Below are 27,657 nucleotides of genomic sequence, written 5' to 3' on the forward strand. Positions count from 1 at the left end.
CACATATCCACTATTGTATTAACTAGTGTCTTACAGAGTGAAACTTCACTGACTAAAAAGCCTCTTCGTGTCTCTTGTTAATCCCGCTCTCCCCCATCCCCTGGCAACCACTGATCCTTTCCCATCTTCAGTTTTGCCTTTTCCAGAATGTCATATATGTGGCTGGAATTATAAAGTATGTAGCCATTTCAGATTGGTGTCTGCCACTTGGTAACATACATTTGTATTCCCTACATCTTTTCATGGCTTGAGAGCTCATTTCTTTTTAATCTTGAATAATATTCTTTTTTTTAACAAGCTTCAGGTTTATTTATTTTATTTTTTTATTTTTTGGCAGCACAGCTTGTGGGGGTCTTAGATCCTGGGCCAGGTACTGAACCCAGGTTCACATCAGTGAAAGAGTGGAGTCGTAACCACTGGACCTCCAGGGAATTCTCTTAAATAATATCCTGTTGGGTGAATATTCCACAGTTCATTATCCATTCACCTTCCAAAGGACCTCTTGTTTGCTTTCGAGTTTTGGAGGTTATGAATAAAGCTGCTCTGGACGTCCGAGTGCAGGCTTTTGTGTAGATGTAAGTTTTCAGTTCATTTGGGTAAATACCAAGGACTGAGATTGCTGGATTATATTGGTGAGAGTATGTTCAGTTTCATAAGAAGCTGGCAAACTGTCTTCCAAAGTGGCTGAATCACGTTCCATTCCCACCAGCAATGAATGAGAGTTCCTGCTGCTCCACACCCTCATCAACATTTGGTGTTGTCAGTGCTCTGGATTTTGGCCATTCTGTTAAGAGTCTAGCGGTATCTCATTGTTTTAACTTGCATTTCTCTAATGACATATGATGTTGAATATCTTTTCATATGCATGTTGCCATCAGTATATCTTCTTTGGTAGGGTGTCCAAATCTTTTGCCATTATATTTTTTTCTTTTGCCATTTTATAATTAAGTTGTTTGATGTCTTGTTGAGTTTTAAGACTTTGTTGTATATTTTGGATAACAATCCTTTATCAGATATGTCTTCTGCAAATATTTCCTCCCAGTTTGTGGCTTGTCTTCTCATGCACTTGACATCTTTTTTCACAGAGCAGTTTTTATTTTAATGAAGTTCAGCTTATCAGTTCTTCCTTCATGGATTGTGCCTTTGGTGTTATATCTAAAACGTCATCACCATACCCAAGGCCACCTAGATTTTCTCTGATGTCATCTTCAAGAATCTTTACTGTTTTGCTCTTTGTATTTAGGTCTGTCATCCATTGTGAGTTAATTTTTCAGGATGTAAGATCTATGTCTGGATGCTTCCTTTGCATATAGATGCCCAGCTGTTCCAGCACCATTTGTTGAAAAGATTTCCTCTGTTCCTTTGTATTACCTTTGCTCCTTTGTTAAAGATCAGTTAACTATATTTATGTGAGTATGTTTCTGAGCTTTCTATTCTGTTCCATTGATCTAGTTGTCTGTTCTTTTGCTATTATTATAGTCTTGATTACTATAGCTTTATAATAAGTCTTGAAATTGGGTTAAGTCAGTCCTCTGATTTTGTTCTTCTCCTTCAATACTGAGTTGGCTATTCTGGGTCTTTTGCCTCTCTAAATAAACTTTAGAATCAGCTTATCAATATCCATAAAATAATTTGCTGCCATTTTGATTTGGGTCACGTTGAATCTGAAGATCGAGTTAAGAACTGACATCTTGCTGGGCTTCCCAGGTTGGCGCTAGTGGTAAAAGAATCCACCAGTCAATGCAGGAGACATAAGAGGTGCCGGTTCAATCCCTGGGTAGAGAAGATCCCCTGGAGGAGGGCATGGCAATCCACTCCAATATTGTTGCCTGGAGAATCCCATGGACAGAGGAGCCTGGCAGGCTACAGTTCACAGGGTCACAAAGAGTTGATCATGACTGGGTGACTTAGCACACACGACATCTTGATACATGGACACCTTCCTATTTATTTGGTTCTTTGATTTCTTTCATCAGAATTTTGTAGTTTTCCTCATATAGATCTGGGGGGCTGCTAATGTAAATGATGATATGTTTTTAACTTCAGTTCCACTCGTTTGTTGCTGGTGTACAGGAAAACTTTTGGATTTTATGTATTAACTTTGTATCCTACAGCTTTTCTAAAATTGCCCATTAATTCCAAGAGCTTTTGTTGTTGTTGTTGGTCCTTTCAGATTTTCTACAGAGAAAATTGTGTCATGTGTGAATACAGTTTTATTTCTTCCTTCCCAATCTGTATAACTTTTACGCCCATTTCTTGTCTTATTGCGTTAGCTGGGACTTGCAGCGAAATGTTGAAAAGGACTAGTGAGAGGGGAGATCCTTGCCTTGTTCTTGATGTTAGCAGGAAAGCTTCAAGTTTATCACTGTTAAGTTTGATGTTAGCTGTAGTTTTTTTGTAGATGTTTTTTAAGTTGAGGAAGTACCCCTCTTAATGATTTGCTGGAAGCTTTAATCTTGAATGAGTGTTGGATTTTGTCAAATGCTTTTTCTGCATCTGTTGATATGATCATGTGATTCTTTTTCTTCTTTAGCCTGTTGATATGATAGATTACATTCATTGGTATTTAAATGTTGAACCAGCCTTACACACTTGGCATAAATCCCACTTGGTCATGGTGCTGAGTGAATAGTTTTATATGCTAGCCCTGTGACAGGTTATGTTTTCCAAATGTTACCACACCCAAGTTGACCCAGGAGACTATGCTGCTCTTCCTGACTCATGCCTCTAAACTGGAGAACTCCCTCTTTCCCTCAGTGGGACTGTCTCTATCTTTTTCCTCCCTTTGGCCATGCCACATGGCTTGTAGGATCTCAGTTCGCCAACACGGGATTGAACCCCAGGGCCTCGGCAGTGACAGTGAGAGGCCCTAACCACTGGACCATCAGGGAATTCCCCAGTTTTCATCATTTTAGAGCAAGTAGATATGGCCAGGAGCCCACAGCCCCAACACTTTCCTCCTCTCTCCTCTGTTATCTCAAGGCTCTGCCCACTTGGCCTGGTGCGTACATGCTCAGTCATATTCAATTCTTTGTAACCCTATACAGGCTCCTCTGTCCACGGGACTCTCCAGGCAAGAATACTAGAGTGGGTTGCCATTTTCTCCTCCAAGGGGTTTTCCTGAGCCAGGGATCGAACCCAGTCTCCTGTGACTTCTGCATTGGCAGGGGGATTCTTTACCACTGAGCCACCCTTGAACTGGAGGCCACCCCAAATCTTTGGCAACAGATCTGGTGACCTAGGCAGGTCTGGATCACCCTTCTGTTGACCCCACATTCCCAACACAGTGAAACACAGGCTCCACGGCAGAGCCCCCAGGCCCACACAGTGTCTCCAGCTGGTCTTCTCCGCCTTGCTTCCTCCCACCTTCCCATCCCAATTCCCAGCCCCTTAAACCCTGGCTGCAACAGACAGTCAATCAACAGCTGGTACATTCTTCCTGCACATATTTATCAAGAGCCCGTTTATGCCAGGCCATAACCTTGTTCTGAGATACAAACAAACTGGACTCAGTCCCTGCCCACAGGAGCCTACAGGGCAGTGGGAAAGCAATGTGGTAAACAACTCCTGTAACAGAGTGGGTCAGTGCCAGACAGGGGTGACCCAGGGGTCTTTTGAAGTTCTGTAGTCTCCTGCCTCTCTGTTCCTTCTCTTTGACACACCTTGTTTAAAACATAATGATTTTATTTATTTATTTTTGGCTCTGCTGCATCTTCACTGCTACATGGACTCTTCGCTGGTCATGGTGGGTGGGGGCTACTCTCTAGCAGTGGTGCGCAGGCTTCTCATTGTGGTGGCGTCTCTTGTTGCGGAGCATGGGCTCTAGGGCACGTGGGTTCAGTACTTGCAGCTCCCGGCTTCTAGAGCACAGGCTCAGTAGTCACGGCCCACGGGCTTGGTTGCTAGGCAACATGTGGGAATCTTCCTGTCCCAAGGATCACATCTATGTCTCCTGCATTGGCAAGTGGATTCTTTACCACTGAGCCACCCGGGAAGCCCTACACACTTTTTAAAATGTTCTTCCAGATTCTTGGCACAGCGAACTCCTATTTATCCTGCCAAAGCCCAGCTCAGACGCTTTGTCTCTCATGAAGCATTTCTTGGTTGTCCTTTCTGCCCCGACAGGCGTAATTGCCTCTTTGTCTTTGCCTTTGTAGCACTCGGTGCATGCTCCAAGGCCCACCTTTGGTTCACGCAGGGCTGGATGTTCCTGACCTCAAGTACAACTCCCCATGTGACCATCAGGCAGCCTGGACTTCTGCTTTCAACTCCAACTGCAACCCCCCAACCCCTCCTTCTGGAGCCAGCCTGAGACCTTTCCCCTGCCCCCCGCCCCCACGCCTCTCTGCTGCAAATGCTTTCATCTCCAGCCTTCTCCCAAGACTGGCCTATTATCACTTCAAGCATCCTTGAAAGCAGGCATTGGCAACAGGGCTCTGGGAGCTTGGCCAGGGCCACCCTGTCTGGTTGGGCAGGATGCACACGTCACACATTACAAGGGCCCCCATTCACATAACAAACACATTGCACATTATAGATCTGGGTGTTTAATGCACCAGTTTCCTGGCAATCAAGGGTCTTGAGGAAGGGATGCCTTTTACTAATTTTCACAGGGCAGTGGCCCTGGGTCTGAGGCAGTCAAGGCCGGACAGAGCCAGCTGCCTCGGGTACTGAACAACACCACGGGCGCTGGGCCCAGGGATGTCCAGGGAGGTGGGGGAGAGGATAGCTTGGCTCCAGACACGGCCACACCCCTGTGGTTCTCTCTGCCTGGACCTTCTATTCCTGGTAGCATCTCACTGGGCCAGGAACAAGTGGCTACTGACTAACGGAGGCCTCCAGGAAGCATGAACTGTAGGCATGAAAGCTTTTTAAAGTCAAGTGTGGGTGAAGAGGCATCTAGTGGGGAAATAGAGGACAAGGCAGTGGGTGCAGCCCCAGCTGTGCGTGACCTTGGACAAGTGATCTCATTTCTCAGCTTCCCCATCTGGGGTTTGGGGTAGGGAGGCTAACTTCCCCATGGACTTTGCAGAGAAGAAATAGGACTTTGCATGTAAATCACTTAGCACAGTAAATCTGAATGTGGGTGACCATCAGAGAATAAAACAGCTCTGGGAGGGAGGCCCAGCAGGAGGCACTCACTGGAACCTGGGACTTTAGGAGCCCTCAGAAAGGTTTTAATTACTTCCCCAGTGGGCGCAGTGGTAAAGAATTCTCCTGCCGATGCAGGAGACACAAGAGACTCAGGTTCGATCCCTGGGTCAAGATGATCCCCTGGAGTAGAAAATGGTAACCCACTCCAGTATTCTTGCCCAGAAAATTCCACGGACAGAGGAGCCTAGTGGGCTACAGTCCACAGGGTCACAAAGAGTTGGACATGACTGAGAGTATGGCACACACACAATTTACAAAATCAAGAGGAAAAAGTGAATACATTAATAATGAATATATAGCAGCAAATCCAGCCTGAATTATGTTTGCTTTGTGTTAGGTTTGCCAAAATGTTCATTCAGGTTTTTCTGAAAGATGATATTAAAATACCCAAATGAACTTTTTGGCCAACCCAATACCAATTTTTAATTTAAAATTTTTTATTTATTTATTTTTAATGAAGGATGAGACCCCAAAAAACAGAAGTGCTCAGGGCCTGTGGAAGTCACAGTGCAGGCCTGAGCCCTACGTTATGCAAATACTCTGGACATCCTTTCTTCAGGGACATCAATCTACTTGGTAAATAACAACAGAGCTCTGACATATCCCTCTCTGAAAAGGACACTGCAGTTTAGTCGCTAAGTTGTGTCTGACTCGGCGACCCCATGAACTGTAGGCCACCAGGCTCCTCTGTCCATGAGATTCTTCAGGCAAGAATACTGGAATGGGTTGCCATTTCCTTCTCCAGAGGATTTTCCCAACCCAGGGATTGAACCTGGGTGTCCTGCACTGGGAGGCGGGTTCTTTACCACTAAGCCACCGGACACACTCAAGGACAAATTCTAGGCAGGTGCTCTTAGAAGTACCCCCCCAACACACACACCCAGCAGCCCCACCGTCATCCCAGGGGAGAGTGGGTGATAAGCCATACATTTGTACCTTTGAGGCCTTGACAGTGGGTGTTGAGCAAGTATTGATCCAGTGACTTGATTCTGGGTTTCCCCGGTGATGTTCAGATTCAGATTCTTACTGGGAAAAGAAAAAAAAGGAAAACACTTGGCACCAGAGACTCAAACAAACCAGCCTGATCCAGGATGGCTGGCAGCAGCCAGAGCTTATAAATAACTGCGCTGTGGCCCCAGCCCCGGAGGAGCCATTGCGTACAGCCCGTCCCACCTGGGCCTCAGCTGGCACCTGTGGCATCTGCAAGCTGCTATTTGCTGCTGGAGGAAGAGGGACTTGGGTGACTTTCATGGCTGCACTTGTTCTGGCCCAACAGGTGGCCGAGCTCCCAGCCGGCCAGCGTGGGAAAGGTCACAGGACTCATGTTACTTGCCTTGAACACGTGTCCTGCAGCCTGGGACCCAGACTTGTTTACTTTATTATGAAATGTGTTTTAACAACCCACGCTGCTTTCTTCTGAGGCTAAAGGATGAGAGATGAGGGGTGCCTGCGGGCAGCCTCCTAGGAGCCATCATGCTTAGAAGCTGTGGCTCTGGGAAGGGATAAGGGGTCCCTTGTCCCCAGGGGTGGGGGTATCAGTGAGCCCACTTGCCCTGTGCACTGTCCGTGACCATGACTCTTCTCACAGGCCTTGTCTCTGCCCTGCCAAGCTGTCAACATCTTCCATGACTCCCACTTGTTGTTGTTGTTCAGTTGCCAAGTTGTGTCCGACTCTCTGTGACCCCAGGGACTGCAGCATGCCAGGCTTCCCTGAACTTCAGTATCTCACTGAGTTTGCCCAAATTCACATTCACTGAGTCCATGATACTAGCTAACCATCTTATCCTGTCCTACCCCTTTCTCCTCCTGCCTTCAATCTTTCCCAGCATCAAGGTCTTTTCAATGAGTCAGCTCTTCACATCAGGTGCCCAAAGTATGGGAGCTTCAGCATCAGTCCTTCCAAGAAATACTCAGGGTTGATTTCCCCTAGGATTGACTGGTTTGGTCTCCTTGCAGTCCGAGGGACTCTCAAGAGTTTTCTCCAGCACAATTTAAAAACATCCATTCTTTGGTGCCCAGCCTTCTTTATGGTCCAACTCTCACATCTGTACATGACTACTGGAAAAACCATAGCTTTGACTTTTCGGACTTTTGTTGGCAAAGTGATGTCTCTGCTTTTTAATACACTGTCTAGGTTTTTCATAACTTTTCTTCTAGCTAGCAAGCGTCTTTTCATTTCACGGCTGCAGTCACCGTCCACACTAGCACCAAAATGAAGCAACAGGCCACCCTGCCTGTCACCACCCAAGGTGGACTCAGTGTCTCTCTGGATGAGGAGAGGATGCTCTTTGGGAGGACTTCTGGGTCTACTCTCTGTTTCCTAGTGTAAGCATCCCTCTCCAAATCAGGGTACATTAGGGGTCAGCAGGGATAGGAAGAACTGCTGAGAGGACCTTCTGGGCAGGCCAATAGGAGAACCCCAGGACCACTTTTTACCTTTTTATGCTATTCATGGAGTTCTTGAGGCAAGAATGTTGAAGTGGTTTGCCATTCCCTTCTCCAGAGGACCACGTTTTGTCAGAACTCTCCACCATGACCCATCTGTCTTGGGTGGCCCTACACATCATAGCTCATGGTTTCACTGAGTTACACAAGGCTGTGATCTATGTCATCCATTTGGTTAGTTTTCTGTGATTGTGGTTTTCATTCTGTCTGCTCTCTGATGGATGAGGGTAAGAAGATTGTGTGAGCTTCCTGATGAGAGGGACTGGCTGTGGGGAAAAACTGGGTCTTGCTCTGGTGAGCAGGACCATGTTCAGTAAATCTTTAATCCAATAATCCAATTTTCTGCTGATAGATGAGGCTGTGCTCCCTCCCTGTAGTTTGGAGAAATGGACAGAGGATGAGATGGTTGGATGGCACCACTGACTCAATGGACATCAGTCTGAGCAAGCTCTGGGAGATAGTGAAGCACAGAGAAGCCTGTCATGCTACAGTCCATGGGGTCACAAAGAGTTGGACATGACTCAGTGACTGAACAACAACAACAGGACCACATCAGAGGCCTGGCCACTGAGGTTTGGATTTAACCCTTTAATCCCCCAGTGGCCCCTCAAGCCCCTGCAGTGCTCTCTGGTGCACAGAATGGAAGATCTCAGAAACAGGCCAGGCCAGAGGCTTTATGAGTTAGACTCCCAGTGCTTGAGTGTTAGGGAGCCAAGGACAAAAGCCCTGGGGGAGCTGACCACACAGCAGGTCCTGCCAGTTCACAGCACAGTCACAGCCTCCTGTTTCACCTCCTTCCAACGTGGCAAAATGGGAATACCAGGAATTAGATGGCATAAGTAGGTTAAGGCTTAGTCTACATAATCCCTGGCACATAGTCCATGCTGTTTTATTTTAATACATTTTACAGATGAAGTTCAGAGACTCAGGGATGTATTCATTTTGGCCATAACAAATCCCCACCAACTTGGTGACATAAAACAACAGAAATGTATTCTCTCGAATTTCAGGGGCCAGAAGTCTGAAATCAAGGTGTCGGCAGGACCCAACTCCCTCCAAAGACTTTCGGGGAGGAGGCTTCCTGGCTTCTAACAGCTTCCGGCAGCTCCAGGCCTTCCTCACCTTGAGGTACACCACCTGAATCTCTGCCTTTGTTTCTCACAGCCTTCCCCTCTTCTGTCTTTTATGAGAGTATCAATCATTAGATTTAGGGCCAATGACAGATAATCCAGGATGATCTCAAGTAGAGATTCTTAATTATATCTGCAGAGGACTTCTTGGGTGGTCCGGTGGCTAAGACTCTGTGCTCCCAGTGCAGGGGCCCCGGGTTCGATCCCAGGTCAGGGAGTTAGATCCCACCTACCAGAACTAAGAGTTACCCTGCTGGAACTAAAGCTCCCAGGTGTTGCAACTAAGACCTAGTGCAGTCAAATACATAAATAAATATCTAATTACATTTGCAAAGACCCTTTTTTCTAGATAAGGTCATGTTCACAGGTTCTAGGTACATCCATGGTGGCAGGGGGTTGGGGACCATTCAACCCACCACAGAGGCTAAGGCCAGGTGAGTTAGTGGTGAAAAGGAAGACAAACCAGCTCCTTCATTGCCTGCCCTCTGGTCATGGACACGGAGACTGATCAGCAGGAAATACAGAGTGTCCAGATTTCCTACTGACGAACATGCTGGGAGGTTTCGAGCAAGACCAATGGATCAGCAAGTAGAGCTGGAACTGGAGGGAGAGTGAATTCTATGTAATTGCTCTGACAATCCACCTGATCTCTGTCCCCCGTGACAGGTCACTCCCATTGAGAATGAATGCGTATGACTCTACGTGTGACACTCCCTCTCAGATTAGATTCTGGCACCAATTTCTTTGGCTGCTTTGTTGCTGTGTGAGCAAGCTCCAGGAGGCAGTGAAGGACAGGGAAGCCTGGCGTGTTACAGTCCATGGGCTCACAAAGACTCGGACACGACTGAGCAACTTAAACCAACCTAACCCTACTGCTACAAACACGTCCACGTTTGATCTGGCGTCAGAAAGTCGTACCCCCATCCCCACCCTGGAGGCATGGGCCACAGTCCTACAGACAGGGCTCAAATTCTGTCACTTGCAGAACTGTCCCAGATTCCAATCCCAATTCAAGCCCTAGAATGGAGGGAAAGGAGAGTCCAGAGCTGAAATGACCCTGACAGTGTTTTTGTTCATGGCCTGCTCCATCTCTGGGACCGCACAGCCAAAGAGGCTTCACAGGTGTGCGTGGCCAGCTCCTGCGTAAAGCAGTTCTGGGCACCTTTAAATAAGCCTCCTTGGCTGGTCCTGGGTCGACCTGAAGCCCAACTTGGGGCTGTCATGAAAATAACCCTGTAATCCTGAGTCATCCTGAGAATTCACACAGTGAGTATGACTCATCTCAATGGATATCGCCTTAGCACAATCAGTGAGGGAATTGTTCTGTGTTGTTTTGTAACAACTTTATGAAACTGTAATTCACATACCATACAATCCATCTATCTAAAGCGTACAATTTGATGGTGTGTAGTATGGAGAAGGCAATGGCACCCCACTCCAGTACTCTTGCCTGGAAAATCCCATGGACAGAGGAGCCTGGTAGGCTGCAGTCCATGGGGTTGTGAAGAGTCGGACACGACTGAGCGACTTCACTTTCACTTTTCACTTTCCTGCATTGGAGAAGGACATAGCAACCCACTCCAGTATTCTTGCCTGGAGAATCCCAGGGACGGGGGAGCCTGGTGGGCTGCTGTCTGTGGGGGTCGCACAGAGTCGGACACAACTGAAGTGACTTAGCAGCAGCAGCAGCAGTATACTCACAGTCTTGTGCAGTCATCAACAAAATCAATTTTAAAACATGTTGATCACCCCTTAGCCATCGCCCTTTAATTCTCCCTCCCCCTCGCAACTGCCAGTCTTCTTTTCTTTCTGTCTATGGATTTGGCTGTTCTGGACCTCTCATATAAATGGAATCACAGTACCATAAGACGGGGCCTTTTGTCTCTGGTTTCTTTTCCACAGTGCAATGTTTTCAAGGTTCATCTGTGCCGTAGCCTGTATCAGCACTTCTTTCCTGTTTCTGCTGAGTAATATTCCATTGTGAGGACAGACCACATTTTGTTTATCCATTCATCAGTTGATGGATATTTGGATTTTTATGCTATTTAGTTCTCAAGGATATGCTGCTATGAATATTCATGTAAGCAAGTTTTCAAATTGCTTTCTTTTTGGAATCACCAGCCAGCAGATGTACAAATGTCTGTAAGGGAACCACATGCCCTGTCTAGCTGGCCAAAAAGTTCATTCAAATTCAGGGCAAATGTGGAGTTTGTCTATGAAAAGGAGACAACAGGCGATGTCATAGTGGGAGGTACCCAAAGTGATTAGAGAGACGCATTTTCAAAGATGATAAATGCTGGTGGGCAGGAGTCCCTGGAGAAAGTCGAGCACAGTTAAAATGCATTTGCAGCAACAGAGATGGACCTAGAGATTATCATTCCAAGAGAAGTAAGTCACACAGAGAAAAACAAGTAACGTATGATATCACTCATAGGTGGAATCTGAAAAAAGGTTACAAATGAACTTATCTACAAAATGGAAATAGAGTTACAGATGTAGAAAAAAACTTACGGTCACTAGGGAGAAGTGGGGGAATGGATAAATTGGGAGATTGGAGCTGACACATACACACTACTTTGTATAAGATATGAAGACGGGAATGCAACCCACTCCCAACCCACTCCTTGCCTGGAGACTCTCATGGATGAAGGAGCCTGGTGGGCCCAAGTCATGGGAGCCTGGCGGGCCCAACTCATGGGGTCACAAGGAGTCAGACACGACTGAGCAACTCACACACACATATACATATATAAGACAGATAACTAATAAGAACCACTGTAGAGCGCTGGGGACTCTACTCAACTCTCTGTAATGATCTGTAGGGAAAAAAGAATCTAAAAAGGGGTATGTGCATATATATATATATATATATATACACATACATACATATAGCTACTCAGGTGGCTCAGTGGTAAAGAATCCTCCTGCCAATGCAGGAGATATGGGAGATGCAGGTTCAATCCCTGGGTCGAGAAGATCCCCTGAACAAAATGACAACCCACTCCAGTATTCTTCCCTGGGAAATCCCATGGACAAAGGAGTCTGGAGGGCTACAGTCCATGGGATTGCAGAGTCAGACGTGACTAAGTGACTGAGCATGGCACGGCACATATATTAATGTGTGTGTGTGTGTGTGTGTGTGTGTAAAACTGATTCACTTTACTATATACCTGAAACTAACACAACATTGTAAACCAACTATAGTCCAAAAAGAATTTTTTAAAAAGAAAATGAGCTGTAAAGCTGTGAAAAGACAAAAATAAAATAATAAAATGCAGGAGATAGAATAGGAAAACTAATCAGTGGTTGCCAAGGGTTGGAAGGAAGGCACAGGAGAATTGGGGGGATGGAATGAAACGGTTCTGTATAACACTGTGATGATGGATGCAGGACATTGTCCACTGTCAAATCCCCAGAGCTTTACAGCACAGAGAAAACCTTAATGGAGACAAATTTTTTAAAAAATCATTTAGGAGATAGTGGGGGAATCCCAGGATAGAGTGCAGACTGTGAAAAAAAAATGTAACTGTATTAGAAAAGTCACATAACCTCCCTGAAGGAGATAGGGGAGAAAAGGTGCTGATCTAAAGTTTCTTAAGCAACTGCGGGAATGATTGGTGGCCATAAGACTTTGTTGTTGCTGTTCAGTCACTCAGTCGTATCCAACTCTTTGTGACCCCATGGACTGCAGCACGCCAGGTTCCCCTGTCCTTCACTATCTCCCAGAGTCTGCCCAAACTCATGTCCACTGAGTCAATGATGCCATCCAATTATCTCATTCTCTGTTTCCCCTTTCTCGTCCTGCCAAAGTCTGTTGACAAAGGGAGCTGTACGTAGTGCTGTTCTCTTGCTGATAAATTCGTTGCTCGTGGTGAGCAAGCTAACACTCCTGAATCACATGGATAAATAAATAAGTAAAGGGATGGCGGGTGGTGGGAGCTGAGTTTCTCCCATTTGCAGAGGGAAGTTATAGATAAGCAAGGGAAAGGCTGGAATGAACCACTGGTGCTGGTTTAAAGTTGGAGATATAAGCAGAAACTCATTTATCTTGTAAAAATATAGATGAGTAAATACAGAAATGCTGTCGTTGTTAGTCAGTCACTAAGTCATGTCCAACTCTTTGTGACCCCATGGAAAGCAGCATGCCAGTCTCTCCTGTCCTCCACTATCTCCCGGAATTTGCTCAAATTCATATCCATTGAGTCAGGGATGCTGTCTAACCATCTCATCCTCTGCCACCCCCTTCTCCTCTTGCCCCCAGTCTTTCCCAGCATCAGAGTCTTTTCCAATGAATTGGCTCTTTGCATCAAGTGGTCAAAATATTGGAGCTTCGGCTTCAGCATCAGTCCTTCCAATGAATATTCAGGATTGATTTCCTTTAGGATTGACTGGTTTGATCTGCTTGCAGTCCAAGGGACTCTCAAGAATCTTCTCCAGCACCACAATCCAAAAGAATATTTTCTTTGGTGCTGAGTCTTCTTTATTATCCAACTCTCACATCCATAGATGACTACTGGAAAAACCTTAGCTTTGACTAGATGGACTTTGGCGGCAAAGTGGTATCTCTGCTTTTTAATATGCTGTCTAGGTTTGTCATAGCTTTCCTTACAGAGAGCAAGCATCTTTTAATTTCATGGCTTCAGTCACCATCTGCACTAATTTTGGAGCCCAAGAAAATAAAATCTGTCACTGCTTTAACTTTTTCCCCTTCTATTTGCCATGAAGTGAAAGGACTGGATGCCATGACCTTAGTTTTTTGAGTGTTGACTTTCAAGTCAGCTTTTTCACTCTCCTCTTTCAGTTTCATCAAGAAACTCTTTAGTTCTTCTTCACTCTCTGCCATCAGAGTGGTATCATCTGCATATCTGAGGTTGTTGATATTTGTCCCAGCATCCTAGTCGTGTGTATTATACACAGGTTATCTATATTTCCACACAAATTTCCAATTTTGTTCCTTTAGAGGGCACACGGCACCCAGACCTAGGTTCCTAAGCCTGTTCTCCTTGATAACAGACACCAGGGCTCCTGGAAGAAGTGTCTAATTCTAGCCTGGGGGAGGAGCCTGAAGCATCTCGGAAGCCGGGAAGGAAGGAAGGAAGTGCTTCCAAAACAAAGGGATGGGGCCACATCAAAGGACCACAGAAATTACTAAAATTGAATCAACCCAGAGTCAAAGGTAGGAACAATTTGAACAAAAAAGAAATAACATATTTGATAACTCAAAGGATAAAATAAATATCTGTGAGTCTGTATTGATACAAATAAATGATTAAGCAAATAAAAGAGGGAGAGAGAAAGTTTCTGTATGGGAAAATTGTCAATAATTGATGTAAATATTGACCCCTCGAGGAGGTGAAGCTTGACTCCCCACCCACTAAGGAGGGGCTACACCTACGGAGTTCTTCCAGGGAGCACAGTATGGAACGGGAGACAAAGAAGAACTTTACAGACACCACCTCAGCCAGGCGATCAAAGTCAACATCCACGGCGGTGAGCATGTTGACATCAGGCAGCCTTGAAACGTCGTGATGAGGATGACACTTCGTTTCTGTGGTCTTCCTCCCAAGAGCCCTTAAATACCAGTCTAGTCACGAGAAAAACAAACCACCACACGAACCCCAAATGAGGGACAGTCTACTGACAACCGTACTTCCCCAAACCATCAAGATTCTCAAAGACAAGGAAAGTCTGAGAAACTGTCCCAGCCAAGAGTAGCCCAAGGAGGCATGACAACAGAATGTCACGTGATATCTTGGGTGGCACCCTGAAACAGAAGAAGGATGTTAGGAAAAAACCAAGGGAATTTGAATAAAGTGTGAACTTTAGTTAATAGTAATGTACAATTGGGTAAGAGGGTTGTATACAAGAAGTCTCTGTACACTTTTCTGTAAATCATCAATGTTTCTAAACATACCGAGTACAGGAGACCCAGGTTCAATCCCTGGGTCAGGAAGATCCCCTGGAGAAGGAAATGGTGACCCACTCCAGCATTCTTGCCTGGAGAATCCCATGGACAGAGGAGCCTGGCAGGCTACAGTCCATGGTGAGGTCTCAAAAGTCGGACAGGATTTAGTAACGAAACCACCACCAAACATAAATCTTTATTTAAAAAACAATCTAAAATGTATAAGGAGGGGCCACTGACAGAGCTGGAGGAGAGTGGGGAGCACTTGGCCTGGGGCAGGAAGATCCCTTTCCAACTCCCAGGGAAGCAGGGAAGAAGGGATGGTGCCGTGTGCAAGGGTCACTGGCAGGAAGCCACAGTAGTTCAAGGAGGCAGACAAGCTGGCATCATTAAGGTCAGCCGGGGGCGGGGGGCATGGAGGAGGGTGGCAGAGGGTGGTTCCGAGCAGAATAGAGGTTTGCAGAGGCCACTGCTGAGAGAGGGCACAGTGGAGGGCAGAGAGCTTGAATGTGCCAGCATCATCTACTAAACTATGGAATGTGAGCATTTGGTTTCCCTACTCTTGGAAAAAAGAACCCAGCTATTTGTTACTCCCTCCCTTCTCCTTAAGACATACCAACTGGGTTTGAGGCTGGACCCTTAGAATTCTCTGCTCTGAGGCCAAATTCAGAGTCTTCTTAGACTCAGAAAAGAATTGAATTTCCTGCGGCTGCGGGCTGAGGGAAAGGCCGGTAGGGAAGGGGCAAACTGAGGGCTGGTCTGTATCCTTGGGGGGCCCTGGGGGAACAAGCACCTGGAGGATGTGGGGGGAGGTGGGAGTGGGGCTCCCAGCTTCATCTGGAAGTGGGCAGCTAGGACGAGGGCATATCAGCACCGACCAATGAGGAGCGAAGTTCTAGGAGTCCTGCCCCCTAGGGTCTCAATGGCCTCCGGAGACCTTCAGCATCTCTGCAGGTGGGAAGGCAGGAGGCCAGAGCTGCAGTAATACCTGAGAGTGAATTTCCCTTCCATGCTGCCTGACAGGGTTCCAGAGCAGTTATACTTTTTAAAAATATAATTATTTTTAATAAATTATTTTTAAATAAAAAAATAATTTATTTGCTGGTGTCAAGACTTAATTGGGCTGGCAGAATCTTTTTTTTAATATTTATTTATTTTTAATTTTTGGCTGTTCTGGGTCTTCTTGCTGTGCAGACGTTTCTGTAGTTTTGAAGAGTTGGGGCTACTCTCTAGCTGCGATGCACTGGCTTCTCATTGCTGTGGCTTCTCTTGTTGCAAAGCACAGACTCTACAGCATACAGGCTTCAATAGTTATGGCTCTCAGGCTCTAGAGCACGGGCTCAATAGATGTGGTGCACAAGCTTAGTTGCTCTGAGGCATGTGGGATCTTTCTGGATCAGGGACCGAACCCATGTCTCGTGCACTGGCAGGCAGATCCTTTACCACTGAGCCACCAGGAAAGCCCTTGGAGAATCTTTCATTGCAGCACATGGACTCTCTAGTTATGGTGCCCAGGCTTATTTGTTCCCAGGCAAGTAGGATCTCATTTCCCCAACCAGGGATTTAACTTGTGTCCCCTGAATTGCAAGGTAGATTCTTAACCATGGGACTACCAGGGACGTCCCCAGATACACTCTGATTTAAACAAAATCAAGAAAATTAAGTGACATGGGTTGAACCACGTCTCCCCCAAAATTCATGTTGAAATTTTCAAACCCAAGTCCGTGTGCTTGCTGCACAGTTCAGTTCAGTCGCTCAGTCATGTCCGACTCTGCAACCCCATGGACTGCAGAAGGCCAGGCTTCCGTATCTGTCACCAGCTCCTGGAGCGTGTTCAAACTCATGTCCATCAAGTCAGTGATGCCATCCAACCATCTCATCCTCTGTCATCCGCTTCTCCTCCTGCCTTTAATCTTTTCCAGCATCAAGGTCTTTCCCAGTGACTCAGTTCTTTGCGTGAGGTGGTCAAAGTTTTGCAGTTTCAGTTTCAGCTGCAGCATCAGTGCTGCACAGTGGGGCCAAACAAAGCAAAACACCTGAGTTTCTGGAGAAAGAAAGATTTATTTGCAGAGCACCAAGGAGAATGGGTGGAGAAGGCAATGGCAACCCACTCCAGTGTTCTTGCCTGGAGAATCCCAGGGACGGGGGAGTCTGGTGGGCTGCCGTCTATGGGGTCGCACAGAGTCGGACATGACTGAAGCGACTTAGCAGCAGCAGCAAGGAGAATGGGCAGTTCATGATTAAAAGACTCAAACTCTCTGACGGCAAGGGCTTTTAAAGACAGTGGTGGTGGTGGTGGTGTTCAGTCGCTAAGTCACCTCCAACTTCTTGCAACCCCAAGGACTGCAGTGCACCAGACTTCCCTGTCCTTCACTATCTCCCAGAGTTTGCTCAAACTCATGTTCATTGAGTCGGTGATACCATCCAAACATCTCACCCCCTGTCATGCCCTTCTCCTGCCCTCAACCTTTCCCAGCATCAGGGTCTTTTCCAATGAGTTAGCTCTTCCCATCAGGTGGCCAAAGTACTGGAACTTCAAGTTCAGCATAAGTCCTTCCAATGAATATTCAGGGTTGACTTCTTTTAGGATGGACCTCCTTGCAGTCCAAGGGAGCCTCAAGAGTCTTCTCCAGTACCACAATTCAAAGGCATCAATTCTTTGGTGCTCAATCTTCTTTATGGTCCAACTCTCACATCTGTACATGACCACTGGAAAAACCATAGCTTTGACTACATGGATCTTTGTCGGCAAAGTCTTGTCTCTGCTCCTTAATACACTGTCTAGGTTTGTCATAGCTTTCCTTCCAAGAAGCAAATATCTTTTAATTTCATGGCTGCAATCACCATCCACAGTGATTTGGGAGCCCAGAAAAATAAAATCTGTCACTGTTTCCACTTTTCCCCTTCTATTTGCCATGAAGTGATGGGACTGGATATCATGATCTTAGTTTTTTGAATGCATGACACTAGAGACAGTGTTAGGGGGTAGGATGGCTGATCATGGACCTTCTTCTGATTGGTTGGTGGTGTGACAATAAGGTGATGAATGGGAATCTCAGTTTCAACCTTCTGGTTCCAACCAGTCTGGGGTCCGGTACTTGTGGTCAGCATGTCATCACCATCCTCCACTGGGTGGGGTCTAAGTTTATGCAGAACAACTCAAAGAGTTGGATCAGATTGTTATCTCTGTCCCTTCAGGAGGAACTAGGAGTCCTGGGACTTTATTGTCCTAATCATTAACTGCTGGATCTGCTCTTTGGAACTCGGGGAAAGCCTAGGAGACTAAAGTCTTTTTTTCTACAAACAAGAAACAAGAGACAGTGGAGGTACTGTTGTTCCCAGGGGGACACCGGAAGGTCCTGCTTAGTTTCAATTTCCCACTTTTCTTAGATACTCCTCAACCCTGAGGGGAACAGGGAACGGACAAGGACGAGAATAAAGTTTTAGAAAGAAAGGTTAATCATAAACTCGGCAGGAAAACTCAGTTTCAGTTTTTTCAGTTTTGAGGTAGACTCGGTTTCAGAAGCCATAACTGGTAGGACCTCAGCACGTGACTGTATTTGCAGTCAGGGCCTTTAAAGATGTGCCTATGGTTGAGTGAGGTCATACAGATGGGCTCAAAGCTCTTAGAGAGACGCCAGGGAGGGAAGGCCGGCTGAGGACACAGGGAGACAGTGGCGTCTGCAGGCCTAGAGAGAAGCCCCAGGAGAAACCAAACCTTCAGCACCTTGATCGTGGAGTCTCGGCCTGCAGAACTATGAGAAAATCCCTTTCTGTGGCTGCGGCCACCCAGTCTGGTACTTTGTTCAGGCAGCCCAAGCAGACTGAGACATTAGGTAATCTGACATTTGAGAATAAGGAGTGGCATTGACACCCACCAGGATGGGAGGGGTGAATTCCTGAGAAGGGTGGGTGGGTTCCTGGGTGACTAGCCAGGGAGCAGTTTCCTGACTCGGAGAATCTCATCACCCTGGTACAACCCTTGTTGTCCAGAAGTGTGTGGGCTTCTGGAGGCCATGACCACCACGTCTCCCTTCAGGGTTTGATATTGGTGCAGCCTGGATCTGGGGTGAGTGGGTCCGACTCAGTCGTGTCCAACTCAGTCGTGTCTGACCCTGTGACCCTATGGACCCACCAGGCTCCTCTGTCCATGGAACTTTCCAGGCAAGAATACTGGAGTAGGTTGCCATTTCCTACTCCAGGGGATCTTCCCGAACCAGGGATGGAACCCATGTCTCCTGTGTCTTCTGCATTAGCAGGTGGATTCTTTATCACTGAGCCAGCTGGGGAGTGGGGGGTGGGGGGAACCTGGATCTGGTAACAAGAGCTTTGAAACCTCCATGTGAGACCAAGTGATCTTGCTCATTCCCAGCATCCAGTCCTTCCTTCCTTCAGTGTAAGTAATGCTTAGTGTAAGGGGCATTGTACCAGATGCGGCAGTATCATCAACTGCTTTATCTCCAATATCACAACCCAAGGCTCAGTGAACTTTCCGCACCAAACAGTAACTATTTTCAGCTTTACAGCCATCCCATCTATGTCTCTACTACACAGTTCTGCCTACATAGGGAAAGCAGCAGCCATGAGCACTACGTAAATGAATGGACAGGGCTGTGTCCCAGCAAAACTTGAAGGACACAGAAATTTTAATTTCTGTAGTTTTCACCTGTCATGAAATATTATTTTCCTGGTGATTCTTTCCCAATCCTTTAAAAATGTAAAAACCTGGACTTCCTGATGGTCTAGGTATTAAGACTCCGTGCTCCCTATGCAGGGGACATGGGTTCAATCCCTAGTCGGGCAACTAGGGATTCCCAGAGAATCCTAGGGAACTTGAGATCCAGCAAACCACATGATGTGGCCAAGAAAAAAATACAACTTAAAAAAAAAATCAAAAAAGTAAAAATAAAACTTCCCTGGTAGTCCAGCGGTTAAGAATCCGCCTGCCAATGCAGGGGACACGGATTCAGTCTCTGGTCTGGGAAGATTCCACATGCCAGGGAGCAACTAAGCCCGTGTACCACAACTACTAAAGCCCGGGCACCAAAACTCCATGCTCAGCGACAAGAAAGGCCTCCACAGTGAGAAGCTCAAGCACTGCAACTAGAGAAAGCCCTCTCACAGCAACGAAGACTCAGCACAGCCCCCAAAATTAAAAGTATAAAAAGAATTTTTAGCTTCTGGGCTATACAAAACAGACCTTAAGGTTGTAGTTTGATGATCTTTATTCGAATTTTTCAAAAAATTCATCAAGCCAAATATGTAATAAAATGACCCAGAGTCTAACAGATTCATCAGGGTTCCTCTGTTTCAATGCCTTGTTGATGGATATGAGTCTCTTTTATTTTTTTAAAGATTTGTTTAATTACATGTTTCTTTATTTATTTTTGGCTGGGCTTCCTGGGTCTTCCTTGCTGCACGAGGGCTTTCTCTGGTTGTGGTGATCAGGGGCTACTCTTTGTTGTGGTGCTCGGGCTTCTCTTTGAAGTAGCTTCTCTTGCTGTGGAGCATGGGCTCCAGCCACCAGGGATTCAGTAGTAGTAGACACAGGCTTAGTTGCCAAGTGGCATGTGGGAATCTTCCTGGAGCAAGGGTCAAACCCATGTTGCCCGCATTGGCAAGCAGATTCTTAACCACTGGACCACCAGGGAAGCCAGATGGATATGATTCTTGATGTCGTATCTGAGCTACAAAAATTGAGGTTAAGATGGGTTCCTTCCAATATTTCACAATAGCCAAGATATGCAAACAACCTAAATATCCACTAACAGATGAATGGATAAAGAACATGTGGCATACAGATGCAATGGAAAACTACTCAGCCATGAAAAAGAATGAAATAATGCCACTGGCAGCAACACAGATGGGCCTAGAGATTATCATACTAAGGGAAGTAAATCAGAAAGAGAAAAACAAATACTATATGATATCACTTAAAAGTGGAATCTAAAATAAGACACAAATGAACTTACCTGAGAAACAGAAACAGACCCACAGATTAGAGTACAGACTTGCTGTACTCTTGCTGTCAGGGGGAGGGAGAGGGTGGGAGGAACGGATTGGGAGTCCAGGATTAACAGATCTGAACTATTGTATATAGGATGGATAAACAACAAGGTCTTGCTGTATAGCATAAGGAACTACATTCAGTATCCTCCAATAAACCATAATGGGACAGAATATTAAAAAAAAGAATATACCACAGAAACTAACACAACAGGAGCATCTCTGGTGGTCCAGTGGTTAAGAATCCACCTTCCAATGCAGGGGACTCGGGTTCGATCCCTGGTTGGGGAACTCGGGTTCCACACGCCGCAGGGCAACTAAGCCCACTTACCACAACTAAACACTACAGAAGCCTGCTTCCTGCAATGGAGACCCGGCACAGCCACAAACAAAAGCAAAACAAACCAAGAAAAGAAACAAGCACTCATTGTAAACCAACTGTGGTGGTTGATGCTTTAGTCGTTAAGTCATGTCCAACTCTTTGCAACCCCATAGACTGTAGCCCTCCAGGCTCCTCTATCCATGGGATTTCCCAGGTGAGAATACTGGAGTGGATTGCTGTTTCCTTCTCCAGGGGATCTTCCTGACCCAGGGATCAAAGTTGGGTCTCCTGCATTGAAGGCAGATTCTTTACCAACTGAGCCACCAGGGAAGCCTAAAATCATGTCAATTTTTTTTTTTTTTAATGATGGCAGGACTTCCCTAGTGGTCTAATGGTTAGGGCTCTGCATTTCCACTGCAGGAAATGCAGATTCAATCTGTGGTCAGGGAACTAGGATCCCGCACGCTGCACAGCACAGCCAAAAAAGAAAGAAAACATAAGATGGGCAGGATGGGTATCTCCACCTCCACCCTGGAAGTTGATCCTGGAATGAAAATATTCACCTAAATTCACTTTCCCAGTTTACTCATCACTCAAGACTTGTGACTTGTGACCCAATCTGCTTCTAAAGTTCTGGGAATGGAAATCTGATCTGTGACTGCAGGGTTGCCTATAAGGGCACAGATGGGAGCCAAGTCCCAGCACGGTGTCCCTAACAAGCAGGCATGAAGTGCCAGCCCTGCTCCTCCATTGGAAGCCTCGCTCATCCCTGTGGTTGCTAAAGTAGTGCTGGCAACCCCAGGCTTATCCTAGAGCATCAGCCGAGCTCCTTTGTGCTCCCCCAGGGGAAAGCCCGAGGAGTGAGAAGGCAGAGCTAGAGGAAGGAAACATCTCCAACCTCACAGTACAGCAAGTTCCCGGGACCACTGCCAGGACCAGCCAGTCTCCCAGGGATGCACAAACAGAGAAAGAAGGGAAGCGGCATCAAATCGGCTGGCGCATGCCCCAAACCAAGAAGCGTGTTTAAAACCTCCTTCTATGGATAAACAGGGGCTTCCCAGATAGCACTAGAGGTAAAGAACCCACCTGCCAATGCAGGAAACACAAGAGATGCGGGTTCAGTCCTTGAGTCAGGAAGATCCCATGTAGAAGGAAATGGCAACTCACTTCAGGATTCTTGCTTGGAGAATTCCATGGACAGAGGACCCTGGGGGGCTACAGGCCATGGGGTCGCAGAGAGTCAGATTCGACTGAGTGACTGAGCACATGGATAAACAGTAAGATCCTACAGTATAGCACAGGGAACTATATTCAATACCCAGTGATAAACCATAGTAGAAGAGAATATGAAAAAAAAGTCTGTGTATGTATTGAATATGTATGTCTTGACTATGTATGTAATGAATATAACTGAATCACTTCGCTGTACAGCAGAAATCAACACAATGTTGTAAATCAACTATACGTCAATAAAATAAGTTAAAAAGCAAAAACCTCACTCTACACTAAACGGGAGGTGAATTTCACCTCAACTTAAAGCCAAAACAAAAACACTTTAAAAGGAGATCCAGTCTAAAATTCAGAGACTTTTTTTAAATCTTATGGCGGCACAGAACAGCATGTGGGGTCTCAGTTCCCTGACCAGGGATCAAACCGGGGAAGTCCCATAACATTCACGGACTGTTTTAAAGAAGTATCTTTATGGGTACAGAGTTACTTACTGAAACTAAGTGAACCAACTTTCCCATAGCAAGGCTCACACTTGTCCAGGCGATGGATGAGAAGGAGGTCGGGGCAGGTCAGTATTTTTCACAACTCTGTTATCTACTCATTTTACTTGTGCTTCCTGGGCTGGGCACAGGGTGAGCTGTAAACACTGTAGCAGGACAGACAACTGTAAACAAATGCTTCTCCCTGGGACATCCGGCTGAAATGTCCTAGGGTGGCCCTGGGTGTGCAGAGGAAGCAATGTTGAGCGGGCCGGGAGGCCAGCAGCAGGGCTCCTCCAGGAGAGGAGGTGACATTTAAGGTTACTTTACATCAGCGAAAGGGGAAAGAATCCCAGGGAGAGGGCATGGCCTGTACAAAAGCATGGGGACATGAAAGTGTCTCAGGGAAGAAGAATCTGGTGATACTCTCAGGGAAGATTGTGCTTTTTTTTTTTTCTGCCACACCTTGAAGCATGTGGGAGGGCTTCCCAGGTGGCTCAAGTGGTAAAGAACCTGCCTGCCGATGCGGGAGGCACAGGAGACGTGGATTTGATCCCTGGGTCAGGAAGATCCCCCAGAGCGGGAAACGGCAACCCACTACAGTATTCTTGCTTGGGAAATCCCGTGGACAGAGGAGGCTGTCAGGCTACAGTCCATGGGGTCACAAAGAGTTGGGCACAACTGAGCACATGCATGCACTGCACGTTTGATCTTTGTTCCCCCGCCAGAAATGAGCCTTATGTCCCCTGCAGTGGGAGCGTGGGGTCTTAACCACTGGACTGCCAGGGAAGCCCCGGTGAATTGGGGCTTGCATTCAGCTGGGCACCTTAGGATGGGAATTCTGCAGAGTCAGGGTTGAGGATATGAGGCCTCTGCCAGACCCTCCAACACTGCTCCCAGGACGACTGAACTTAACGGATTAAACATTGTCCGGGATTAACCACATCTCCTCAACCAGCCCCACGTCATGGCGAACACTTCCCAGTAGGCCCCCATGGCTTCTGGAATCCTCTGTGAGGACAAGAACATTTCCGGACTGTGGGGACACATGTTCAAAGTGAAACAGGAGCTGATCGCCTGAGAGTCACTTTGATGGAGAGATGCCCAGCCCCCACCCTCCTCAGGGACATTCTGAGCTTCGTCCCACTCAGTCTCCTTGGGGCCCCCTCAGGGTCTGGCCCCACATCCCCACATGAGTAACAGCTCGTTGGCACCCCATTATCCTTCTTCTCCCTGCTCACCTCCCTGCCCGACCTGTGAACACCTCCCACACCGACTGGCCCAACCCAGGGCCTTCTCACAGGCCCTACTTTGAGGAAAAGCAAAGGCAAACATGTATGGATGTGAGAATTAGACTACAAAGAAAGCTGAGCGCCAAAGAATTGATGCTTTTGAACTGTGGTGTTGGAGAAGACTCCTCAGAGTCCCTTGGACTGCAAGGAGATCCAACCAGTCCATCCTAAAGGAAATCAGTCCTGAATATTCATTGGAAGGATTGATGCTGAAGCTGAAACTCCAATAGTTTGGCCACCTGATGCAAAGAGTTGACTCATTTGAAAAGACCCTGATGCTGGGAAAGATCGAAGGCAGGAGGAGAAGGGGACGACAGAGGATGAGATGGTTGGATGGTATCATGGCTTCAACAGACGTGAGTTTGAGTAAACTCCGGGAGTTGATGATGGACAGGGAGGCCTGGCGTGCTGCAGTCCATGGGGTCACAAAGAGTCAGACATGACTGAGCGACTGAACTAATCTGAACTGAAAGGCAAACATAAATTTCCCCTTTAGTTCTTTTTTTTCTTTTCTTTTTTTTGGCTGTGCCAGGTCTTAGTTGTGGCATGTGGGATCTACTTCCCTGACCAGGGATCGAATCCAAGACCACATGCATTGGGATCATGGAGTCTTAACCACCAGACCACCAGGGGAAGCCCCTACCCTTTGGTTCTTTCTGGATCACAAAGGTGGTATAAATTCAAACTCCAAACTCACATGAAGGCAGGCCTGTGGGCACAAGTTTTCAGAGGAGCTCTTTTGTTCTTCCTCCTTGTGTCCAGACGAACAGACAAGTTTTTGTCCCCTGACTTTAAGAGCAGTTATGTTAAAATCCGGGCTTCCCAGGTGGCTCTAGTGGTAAAGAACCTGCCTGCCAATGCAGGAGATATAAAAGATGCAGGTTCGATCCCTGGGTTGGGAAGATCCTATGGAGAAGGGAAATGCTATCCACTCCAGTATTCTGGCCTGGAGAATTCCATGGACTTTATAATCCATGGGGTCACAAAGAGTCAGACACGACTCAGTGACTTTCACTTTCCCTGGTGGTCCAGTGGTTAAGAATCCGCCTGTCAATGCAGGGGACATGGATTCAATCCCTGGTCTGGGAAGTTCTCACATGCCATGAAGCAACTAAGCCTGTGAGCCACAACTACTGAAGCCCGAATGCCTAATAGCCTGTGCTCTGCAACAAGAGAAACCACTGCAATGAGAAGCCCACGTACCGCAACAAAGAGTAGCCACCCCACCTCACTGCAACTAGAGAAAGCCCGTGCAAGCAATGAAGATCCAGTGCAGTCAAAAATAAATAAATAAAGTAAAAATGTGAGATAGTAAAAGCATTTTTTTAAAGACCATATACAAAAATATAAATATTTTTTAAAAGGGTATGTTAAAAAAACTTTTTTAATAAATGATTCAGAGAAAAACTGATTTTGATTTTTAAAGTTCTCCTTTGTGTTCCATCTTGATGTGGAGGAGTTTTGCAGCAAGGGGTGCTTTTCAGGATCTCAAATCAGTTGTATTTCTGGAAACACAGGCTCTGGTACCAAAGCATGAAGGGCCTGCAAAATCCCTCAGCGTCCCCATCAGCATCCCCTTCACAGTCTTGTAAATGCCGTCAGAGAGCCTGCTTCTCCCTGAGTGTGTGGTTCAGCCATGTCTGCACTGCTACAGACTCATGGGGCTTGAATTAGTGAAGTTCTAGGATGCATTCAGAGTGTAGGTTGCTGCAAGACAATCCCCAGACTAGGGGTGTGGGTGGGGTAAAACCAGATCCTGAAGTCCATGTTGGCCTGGTGCTGACCTGGCATCTCCCCTCCCTTTCTGACAAGGCTCCAGCCACCCAGGCCTCCTTCTTCCAGTTTCTCACAAATCCAAGCTCACTCCCACCTCACGGCCTTTGCACCTGCTGTGTCAATGGTGGGGACACTCTCCCCAGGCTCTTACACGTCTAGCTCCTTTGTAGCCTCCACATCTAGCCTAATACCACTTCTGCAGACAGGCCTTCCCTGACCATCCTCTCTGAAATGACTGTTAGATACTTAAAACAATTTACCATCACAGCACCCTACTTACTTCCTTCAGGGAGTGGGACATGTAATAATTTAACTTCACGGACCATTTGTTCCTTTGTTTATTGACAGTCACCTCTGCTGGAATTTGAGCTCTGTGATGGGTGGGGACCACTTCTTTTTCTTACTTGAGGTCCTAGTGCCCAGATCAGAAGGAATTCAGGTAGAAGTTGTGTAAAAAAAAAAAAAAAAACAACCACAATGACTCCATTAAGCCCTCAAATCGAGCTTAAACCTAGAAGACAACCTGTGGGTGACAATGTCCTTCTTTTTATTTATTTATTTATTTTTGGCTACACTGGGTCTTCGTTGCTGCATGTGGGCTTTCTCTAGTGGTAGGGAGCAGGGACTGCTCTTCGATGTGGTGCTCAGGCTTCTCATTGCAGTGGCTTCTCTCGTTGCAGAGCACAAGCTTTAGGAACTGTGGGCTCAGTAATCATGGCTCCCAGGCTCTAGAGCACAGGCTCAGTAATTGTAGCATATAGGCTTAGTTGCTCTGCGGCATGTGGGATCTTCCTAGATCAGGGATTGAACCTGTATCTCCTGCATGGACAGGCAGACTTTTTACCACTGAGCCACCTATGAGAGACAGTATGTGTGTGGGAGATTCTGAACAACCTGGTGAAGTAAGCACTATAAGCATCTTCTTATAAAAGAGGAAAGTCAGGTAACTCAACCCAAGTTATACAGCCCATTAAGTACCACAATACACAGTGACGTGCTCAGCTGTGATTAACTTTGAAGGTCATGGCCATGGCAGCCAAAGTCCTTCTGGTAAGAACCCAGTTTGTCTGCCTTCCCTACTCTTGCATTCCTCCCCCTTCACTGGTAACAGATTTACCAGTCAGCACAAACAGGAGTGATCAGTGGGAAGGTGGCTTACAGGTCAGGGAGAAAGAATGGGAATACATTCTGCCGAGAGTCCCTAATCCAGTCCTGGGAGGGTTGGAACATGGACTCTGGAGCTCAACTACCTTGGTTCAAAACCTCTGTGCCTCGGTCTCCTCCTCTGTAAAATGGGGACAAGAATAGCAGTCTTCACCTCACAGGATCTGAGAACAGTTGAATGAGTTCACATGGGTACAGGTGCTCTGTAAAGGGTTAGCTAGGGGACTTCCCTGGAGGTCCAGTGGTGAAGACTCTACTCCCAATGCAGGGGGCCTAGGTTCAACCTGTGGTCAGGGAACTGGATCCCACATGCCGCAACTGAGACTTTCATGCCACAACTTAAGATCCCACATGCCACAACTAAGACCCGGCATAGCCAAATAAATTTTTTAAATACATATTAAAAAAGATAATAAAGGTTAGCTAGGATCCTGGGTCGCTTTTTTAGAACTGCCACATCTCCTTGACCTGGGCCCAGGGCAGCAGCCCAGCTCGGCCCCTGCTTAGACTGTGAGACTGCCAGGCTTGCAACCAGAGCCAGCTCCCTGGGAGGACTGCAAACATGGGATAATTTCCAGGAGCTAATGAATCCTTCAAACCTTGGAATTGCTGGCACATCACCCCTTCGGCCCTCTGAAGCATGCCTTGGTTCCACCTCCCTGGGTGAGTAGGCCCAGGACAAAAGCCCATTGAGAAGTGACCATCAGAGCCTGAAGGATAATCCAAGGATACACAGGCACCTGTGCCCCCCTGC

The 27,657-nt window shown here is 46.6% G+C and overlaps 2 long non-coding RNA genes across 2 annotated transcripts; both read right to left on the bottom strand.

Moving 5' to 3' along the window:
• Positions 1–299: 299 nt before the first annotated feature.
• Positions 300–6,328, bottom strand: LOC138991191 (uncharacterized). The gene is made up of 2 exons (XR_011467149.1): positions 6,091–6,328; positions 300–2,534 (listed from the first exon to the last, which is right to left on the bottom strand). It is a non-coding gene; the product is annotated as an uncharacterized lncRNA (long non-coding RNA).
• Positions 6,329–19,915: 13,587 nt separating this feature from the next.
• LOC138991192 (uncharacterized) lies at positions 19,916–22,733 on the bottom strand. The gene is made up of 3 exons (XR_011467150.1): positions 22,684–22,733; positions 22,049–22,177; positions 19,916–20,321 (listed from the first exon to the last, which is right to left on the bottom strand). It is a non-coding gene; the product is annotated as an uncharacterized lncRNA (long non-coding RNA).
• Between the last annotated feature and the right edge of the window lie 4,924 nt (positions 22,734–27,657).

Source organism: Bos mutus, chromosome 16 (genome assembly GCF_027580195.1).
Source record: "Bos mutus isolate GX-2022 chromosome 16, NWIPB_WYAK_1.1, whole genome shotgun sequence".
In the NCBI taxonomy this organism is placed as follows: domain Eukaryota; kingdom Metazoa; phylum Chordata; class Mammalia; order Artiodactyla; family Bovidae; genus Bos; species Bos mutus.